Genomic DNA, 9,424 nt, shown 5'->3' on the forward strand with positions numbered 1-9,424 from the left:
ATCGAATGGCAGAACCCTCCTAGACCCCTTGGGGTTACCCTTGTTCCCAGTGATGCTTCGCAGCCACTGAGCCACCGTCTCCTCGGCGACCTAATATGGGTGGACCCGAGCGCTGTCGTCAGTGCCCGAGTACATCCTCATCAGATGGTCGCGGGCTTGGAGAGGCTGGATGCGTCGACTAAGGAACACCTCCAACAGGTCCATGCCAGTCACACCCTATCGGACTAAGTTAACAACCTGGTCGACTAAAAGTGATACCTCGCCTTTCTCCTCTAGGGTCATGATCAGTGAAGAAGGTTGGCAGAGTCGCTCCATAGTGAAAGTGGGGAGACCGGTCGACTGACCAGGAGTCGGGATGTCCTTGCAGTAGAACCAGGTCGATTGCCATCCTCGGACTGACTCGGGAAGGGTCATGGAAGGGAAAGTACTTCTACCCCTGGTTTGAATCCCGAAACCCTCGCACATTTGGATCACGTGCGTCTTTTCGTCAGTCGGATTTGCTTTCTTCACCATTTGAGAACGGCAAGTGAAGATGTGTTTGAAGAGACCCCAGTGCGGTTGGCAACACAAGAAGTTTTCGCACAATGAGATGTACGCAACAAGATATGTGATTGTGTTTGGGGGAAATGGTGAATTTGAGCACCGAAAAAGTTCAAGAAACCCTGAAAGAATGGATGCGGGGGAAGGGTAAGACCTCGGTCGACGTGGGTGGTAAGGAGGACGCACTCACCCTCGCGCGGCTGAGGCTTAGATTCCCCCTCCGGCAGCCTCTAGGATCCATCGACGATCATGCCATCCGCGACGAGCCTCTCCAGATCCTCCTCCTCGACGGTGGAGCGGATCCAGTCCCCCTGGATCCAACCAGGGGGCAAACCAGATTGCGACGACGACCCCCCGAGCCGTCTTCTTGCCCTTCGCCACCATCGTCGCCTTCTTTGCGCGCTCCAAGGCTATCGTCTTGTCCTTCAGCATGGCAGCGGAATGCGCACGGGCCAGGCGGAGGCGTCAAGAGCATAGGAAGGCGCGGTGGAGAAGCAGGGGAAGAAGAGATTGAATGAGGCGTATTGTGCATTACATCGACCTCGACGCCTTTTATGGGCCTACTTCCGAGTGGCTAACCCGTGGGCCCAAGCAATCCTATCAAATCCCGCAACAGTCGCTCACCCGATATGTGGCGAAAAAGGCGGCGTGAAGATCGAGGCACCGCTATCTACTCGCTCCAATTACTGCGGCGCGCTCTGTCCCGCGCGCTTCTCCAAAATTTCGAATACCGTGAGATCCGGGAACCACAGAGCAACCAATCGCACCGAAGATTTTGCACTATAACACACTCGAGGATTATCAGCATAATTCACTCTATGACCTTTGAATTGATAAAGGCGACTGAAACGAGGTTGAAGCTTCGGCATGATCCCCAGACTCCAGTAAAATGCCTCCGAAGCATGGAATCGAGTCGGAACCAACTTCAACCTTTCTTCACTCGGACCTCAATCCATTCGGGGGCTAATGACGATGACATGTACCTAGGATAGGGCCATAGGCATGATCTAAACACCCTATCCAAGGACATTGCCCTAGAGTCAAGGACATTCAAAGTACAACAGAAGAAACCGACTGAAATCACCTTGGAGTGCAATCCACTCGATCAGATATCTCACTCAGATACCCCAATTCCACACGACCAAGACAGAGTCACTCGACCATATGAAGAATCACACCATTACGCTGTGGTGTTCCACGTGGCATGAGTTTTGTGAAACTATTCCACATTGTTTTAATTAAAGGCCAAACTCGTAACTCAAATATTCGCCTCTGCGATCAGGTCGTAGAAACTTTATTTTCTTGTTACGATGATTTTCCACTTCACTATGAAATTCTTTGAACTTTTCAAATGTTTCAGACTTACGTTTCTTCAAGTAGATATACCCATATCTGCTCATATCATCTGTGAAGGTTAGAAAAGTAATGATACCCGCCTCGAGCCTCAACACACAACGGACCTCATACATCAGTATGTATTATATCCAATAAGTCAGTTGCTCGCTCCATTGTTCTAGAGAATGGAGTCTTAGTCATCTTTGCCCATGAGGTATAGTTCGCAAGCATCAACTGATTCATAATCAAGTGATTCCAAAAGCCCATTAGCATGGATTTTCTTCATGCGCTTTACACCAATATGACCTAAACGGCAGTGACACTAATAAGTTTCACTATCACTATTAACTTTGCATCTTTTGGATTCAATATTATGAATATATGTATCACTACGATCGAGATTCAACAAATCATTTTCATTGGGTGCATAACCATAGAAGGTTTTATTCATGTAAACAGAATAACAATTATTCTCTAACTTAAATGAATAACCGTATTCCAATAAACATGATCAAATCATATTCATGCTCAACGCAAACACCAAATAACACTTATTTAGGTTCAACACTAATCCCGAAAGTGTAGGTAGTGTACGATGATGATCATATCAATCTTGGAACCACTTCCAACACACATCGTCCCTTCACCCTTAACTAGTCTCTGTTCATTATGCAACTTCTGTTTCGAGTTACTACTCTTAGCAACTGAACAAGTATCAAATACCGAGGGGTTGCTATAAACACTAGTAAAGTACACATCAATAACATGTATATCAAATATAGCATTTGTTCACTTTGCCATCCTTCTTATCCGCCACATACTTGGGGCAGTTCCGCTTCCAGTGACCAGTCCCTTTGCAGTAGAAGCACTTAGTCTCATGCTTAGGTCCAGACTTGGGCTTCTTCACTTGAGCAGCAACTTGCTTGCTGTTCTTCTTGAAGTTCCCTTTATTTCCCTTTGCCCTTTTCTTGAAACTAGTGGTCTTGTTAATCATCAACATTTGATGCTCTTTCTTAATTTCTACCTTCATCGATTTCCTCATAATGAAAAGCTCGGGAATCGTTTTCGTCATCCGTTGCATACTATAGTTCAGCACGAAGTTCTACTAACTTGGTGATTGTGACTAGAGATTTTGTCAATAACTATTTTATCTGGAAGATTAACTCCCACTTTATTCAAGCGATTGTAGTACCCAGACAATCTGAGCACATGCTCACTGCTTGAGCTATTCTCCTCCATATTTTAGCTATAGAACTTGTTGGAGACTTCATATCTCTCAACTCGGGTATTTGCTTGAAATATTAACTTCAACTCCTGGAACATCTCATATGGTCCATGACATTCAAAATGTCTTTGAAGTCCCGATTCTAAGCCGTTTAAGCATGGTGCACTAAACTATCAAGTAGTCATCATATTGAGCTAGCCAAACGTTCATAACATCTGCATCTGCTCCTGCAATAGGTTTGTCACCTAGCGGTGCATCAAGGACATAATTCTTCTGTGCAGCAATGAGGATAAACCTCAGATCACGGATCCAATCCGCATCATTGCTACTAACATCTTTCAACTTAGTTTTGTCTAGGAACATATCAAAAATAAAACAGGGGAGCTAAACGCGAGCTATTGATCTACAACATAGATATGCTAATACTACCAGGACTAAGTTCATGATAAATTTAAGTTCAATTAATCATATTACTTAAGAACTCCCACTTAGATAGACATCTCTCTAATCCTCTAAGTGATCACGTGATCCATATCAACTAAACCATGTCCGATCATCACGTGAGATGGAGTAGTTTCAATGGTGAACATCACTATGTTGATCATATCTACTATATGATTCACGCTCGACCTTTCGGTCTCAGTGTTCCGAGGCCATATCTGTTATATGCTAGGCTCGTCAAGTTTAACACGAGTATTCCGCGTGTGCAACTGTTTTGCACCCGTTGTATTTGAACGTAGAGCCTATCACACCCGATCATCACGTGGTGTCTCAGCACGAAGAACTTTCTCAACGGTGCATACTCAGGGAGAACACTTGTACCTTGATAATTAGTGAGAGATCATCTTATAAAGCTACCGTCGAACTAAGCAAAATAAGATGTATAAAAGATAAGCATCACATGCAATCAAAATATGTGACATGATATGGCCATCATCATCTTGTGTCTTTGATCTCCATCTCCAAAGCATCGTCATGATTTCCATCGTCACCAGCATGACACCATGATCTCCATCATCTTGATCTATATCAATGTGTCGTCACATGGTCGTCTCGCCAACTATTGCTCTTGCAACTATTGCTACCGCATAGCGATAAAGTAAAGCAATTATTTGGTGCTTGCATCTTATGCAATAAAGAGACAACCATAAGGCTTCTGCCAGTTGCCGATAACTTCAACAAAACATGATCATCTTATACAAAAACTTATATCTCATCATGTCTTGACCATATCACATCACAACATGCCCTGCAAAAACAAGTTAGACGTCCTCTACTTTGTTGTTGCAAGTTTTACGTGGCTGCTACGGGCTGAGCAAGAACCGTTCTTACCTACGCATCAAAACCACAACGATAGTTTGTCAAGTTAGTGTTGTTTTAACCTTCTCAAGGACTGGGCATAGCCACACTCGGTTCAACTAAAGTTGGAGAAATTGACACCCGCTAGTCACATGTGTGCTTAGCACGGCAGTAAAACCAGTCTCGCGTAAGCATACGCGTAATGTTGGTCCGGGCCGCTTCATCCAACAATACCGCCGAACCAAAGTGTGACATGCTGGTAAGCAGTATGACTTATATCGCCCACAACTCACTTGTGTTCTACTCGTGCATATTACATCAACGCATAAAACCTGGCTCAGATGCCACTGTTGGGGAACGTAGTAATTTCAAAAATTTCCTACGCACATGCAAGATCATGGTGATGCATAGAAATGAGAGGGGAGAGTGTGTCCACGTACCCTCGTAGACCGAAAGCGGAAGCGTTAGCCCAACGCGGTTGATGTAGTCGTACGTCTTCACGATCCGACCGATCCAAGTACCAAACATATGGCACCTCCAAGTTCAGCACACGTTCAGCTCGATGACGTCCCACGAACTCCGATCTAGCAGAGCTTCGAAGGAGAGTTCCGTCAGCACGACGGCGTGATGACGGTGATGATGATGCTACCGACGCAGGGCTTCACCTAAGCACCGCTACGATATGATCGAGGTGGATTATGGTGAAGGGGGCACCACACACGGCTGGGAGAGATCAACAGATCAACTTGTGTCTAGAGGTGCCCCCTGCCCCGTATATAAAGGAGGGAGGGAGGGGCCGACCCTAGACGGGGTGCGCCAAGTGTGAGGAGTCCTACTAGGACTCCCAAGTCCTAGTAGGATTCCCCTTTCCTTTCCAGAGTAGGAGAGAAGGAAAGAGGGGAGAGGGAAAAGGAAAAGCGGGTTGCACCCCTTGTCCAATTCGGACCAGAGGGAGGGCGCACGCCTCCTTCCTTTTGGCATCTCTCCTCTATTCCCGTATGGCCCAATAAAGCCCAATAATTCTCCCGGTGAATTCCCGTAACTCCCCGGTACTCCGAAAATACCCGAATCACTTGGAACTTTTCCGATGTCCGAATATAGTCGTCCAATATATCGATCTTTATGTCTCGACCATTTCGAGACTCCTCGTCATGTCCCCGATCTCATTCGGGACTCTGAACTACCTTCGGTATATCAAATCACATAAACTCATAATACAATTGTCACCGAAACTTTAAGCGTGCGGACCCTACGGGTTTGAGAACTATGTAGACATGACCGAGACATGTCTCCAGCCAATACCAATAGCGGAACCTGGATGCTCATATTGGCTCCCACATATTCTACGAAGATCTTTATCGGTCAAACCGCATAACAACATACGTTGTTCCCTTTGTCATCGGTATGTTACTTGCCCGAGATTCGATTGTCGGTATCTGAATACCTAGTTCAATCTCGTTACCGGAAGGTCTCTTTACTCGTTCCGTAATACGTCAACCCGCAACTAACTCATTAGTTGCGATGCTTGCAAGGCTTAAGTGATGTGTATTACCGAGTTGGCCCAGAGACACCTCTCCGACAATCAGAGTGACAAATCCTAATCTTGAAATATGCCAACCCAACAAGTACCTTCGGAGACACCTATAGAGCACCTTTATAATCACCCGGTTACGTTGTGACGTTTGGTAGAACACAAAGTGTTCCTCCAGTAAACGGGAATTGCATAATCTCATAGTCATAGGAACATGTATAAGTCATGAAGAAAGCAATAGCAACAAGCTAAACGATCAAGTGCTAAGCTAACGGAATGGGTCAAGTCAATCACATCATTCTCCTAATGATGTGATCCCATTAATCAAATGACAACTCATGTCTATGGTTAGGAAACATAACCATCTTTAATCAACGAGCTAGTCAAGTAGAGGCATACTAGTGACACTCTGTTTGTCTATGTATTCACACATGTATTATGTTTCCATTTAATACAATTCTAGCATGAATAATAAAGATTTATCATGATATAAGGAAATAAATAATAACTTTATTATTGCCTCTAGGGCATATTTCCTTTAGTCTCCCACTTGCACTAGAGTCAATAATCTAGTTCACATCGCCATGTGATTTAATACCAATAGTTCACATCACCATGTGATTAACACCCATAGTTCACATAGACATGTGACCAACACCCAAAGGGTTTACTAGAGTCAATAATCTAGTTCACATCGCTATGTGATTAACACCCAAAGAGTACTAAGGTGTGATCATGTTTTGCTTGTGAGAGAAGTTTAGTCAACGGGTCTGCCACATTCAGATCCGTAAGTATTTTGCAAAATTTCTATGTCAACAATGCTCTGCACGGAGCTACTCTAGCTAATTGCTCCCACTTTCAATATGTATCCAGATTGATATTTAGAGTCATCTGGATTGGTGTCAAAATTTGCATCAACGTAACCCTTTACGACGAACCTTTTTGTCACCTCCATAATTGAGAAACATATCCTTATTCCACTCAGGATAATTTTGACCGTTGTCGAGTGATCTACTCCTAGATCACTATTGTACTCCCTTGCCAAAAACAGTGTAGGGTATACAATAGATCTGGTACACAGCATGGCATATTTTATAGAACCTATGGCCAAGGCATAGGGAATGACTTTCATTCTCTTTCTATCTTCTGCCAGGGTCGGGCTTTGAGTCTTACTCAGTTTCACACCTTGTAACACAGGCAAGAACTCTTTCTTTGACTGTTCCATTTTGAACTACTTCAAAATCTTGTCAAGGTATGTACTCATTGAAAAACTTATCAAGCATCTTGATCTATCTCTATAGACCTTGATGCTCAATATGTAAGCAGTTTCACCGAGGTCTTTCTTTGAAAAACTCCTTTCAAACACTCCTTTATGCTTTGCAGAATACTTCTACATTATCTCCGATCAACAATATGTCATTCACATATACTTATCAGAAATGTTGTAGTGCTCCCACTCACTTTCTTGTAAATACAGGCTTCACCGCAAGTCTGTATAAAAGTATATGCTTTGATCAACTTATCCAAGCGTATATTCCAACTCCGAGATGCTTTCACCAGTCCATAGATGGATCGCTGGAGCTTGCATATTTTGTTAGCACCTTTAGAATTGACAAAACCTTCTGGTTGCATCATATACAACTCTTCTTTAATAAATCCATTAAGGAATGCAGTTTTGTTTATCCATTTGCCAGATTTCATAAAATGCGGCAATTTCTAACACGATTCAGACAGACTTAAGCATAGATACGAGTGAGAAACTATCATCGTAGTCAATACCTTGAACTTGTTGAAAACCTTTTGTGACAATTCTAGATTTCTAGATAGTAACACTACTATCAGCGTCCGTCTTCCTCTTGAAGATCCATTTAATCTCAATGGCTCGCCGATCATTGGGCAAGTCAATCAAAGTCCATACTTTGTTCTCATACATGGATCTCATCTCAGATTTCATGGCCTCAAGCCATTTCACGGAATCTGGGCTCATCATCGCTTCCTCATAGTTCGTAGGCTCGTCATGGTCAAGTAACATGACCTCCAGAACAGGATTACCGTACCACTCTGGTGCGGATCTCACTCTGGTTTACCTACGAGGTTCGGTAGTAACTTGATCTGAAGTTACATGATCATCATCATTAGCTTCCTCACTAATTGGTGTAGTAGTCACATTAACTTTATCTTTAAGAAGTTTTAGTATTTTTTATTTTTATAAGTATAACTTCAAATTTAGAACTAGTTAATAGCTAAGATTAATACTAATATCTGAGATTTTACGGATTTCCTATACTATACCTATTTCTATTTGTTACACTATTTCCGTTATGTAAGCCCACTTAGCTCAGAGGTTAGAGCATCGCATTTGTAATGCGAGGGTCTGTGATGAACTACTTTCCAATAAGGGAGCAGGTACAGTTACCTCATCAAGTTCTACTTTACTCCCACTTACTTCTTTCGAGAGAAACTCCTTCTCTAGAAAGGATCCATTCTCAGCAATGAATATCTTGCCTTCGGATCTGTGATAGAAGGTGTACCCAACATTTTATTTTGGATATCCTATGAAGATGCACTTCTCTGATTTGGGTTTGAGCTTATCAGGTTGAAACTTTTTCACATAAGCATTGCAACCTCAAACTTTAAGAAACGACAGCTTAAGTTTCTTGCCAAACCATAGTTCATACAGTGTCGTCTCAACGGATCTAGATGGTGCCCTATTTAACGTGAATGTAGCTGTCTCTAATGCATAACCCCAAAATGATAGTGGTAAATTGGTAAGAGACATCATAGATCGCACCATATCTAATAAAGTACGGTTATGACATTCGGACACACCATTACGCTGTGGTGTTCCACGTGGCATGAGTTTTGTGAAACTATTCCACATTGTTTTAATTGAAGGCCAAACTCGTAACTCAAATATTCGCCTCTGCGATTAGATCGTAGAAACTTTATTTTCTTGTTACGATGATTTTCCACTTCACTCTAAAATTCTTTGAACTTTTCAAATGTTTCAGACTTACGTTTCTTCAAGTAGATATACCCATATCTGCTCAAATCATCTGTGAAGGTTAGAAAAATAACGATACTCGCCGCGAGCCTCAACACTCATCAGACCTCATACATCAGTATGTATTATATCCAATAAGTCAGTTGCTCGCTCCATTGTTCTAGAGAACGGAGTCTTAGTCATCTTTGCCCATGAGGCATGGTTCACAAGCATCAACTGATTCATAATCAAGTGATTCCAAAAGGCCATCATCATGGATTTTCCTCATGTGCTTTACACCAATATGACCTAAACGGCAGTGCCACTAATAAGTTGCACTATCATTATTAACTTTGCATCTTTTGGCTTCAATATTATGAATATCTGTATCACTACGATCGAAATTCAACAAACCATTTTCATTGGGTGCATAACCATAGAAGGTTTTATTCATGTAAACAGAATAACAATTATTCTCTAACTTAAATGAATAACCGTATTGCAATAAACA

Source organism: Triticum aestivum, chromosome 2A (assembly GCF_018294505.1).
Source record: "Triticum aestivum cultivar Chinese Spring chromosome 2A, IWGSC CS RefSeq v2.1, whole genome shotgun sequence".
NCBI lineage: Eukaryota > Viridiplantae > Streptophyta > Magnoliopsida > Poales > Poaceae > Triticum > Triticum aestivum.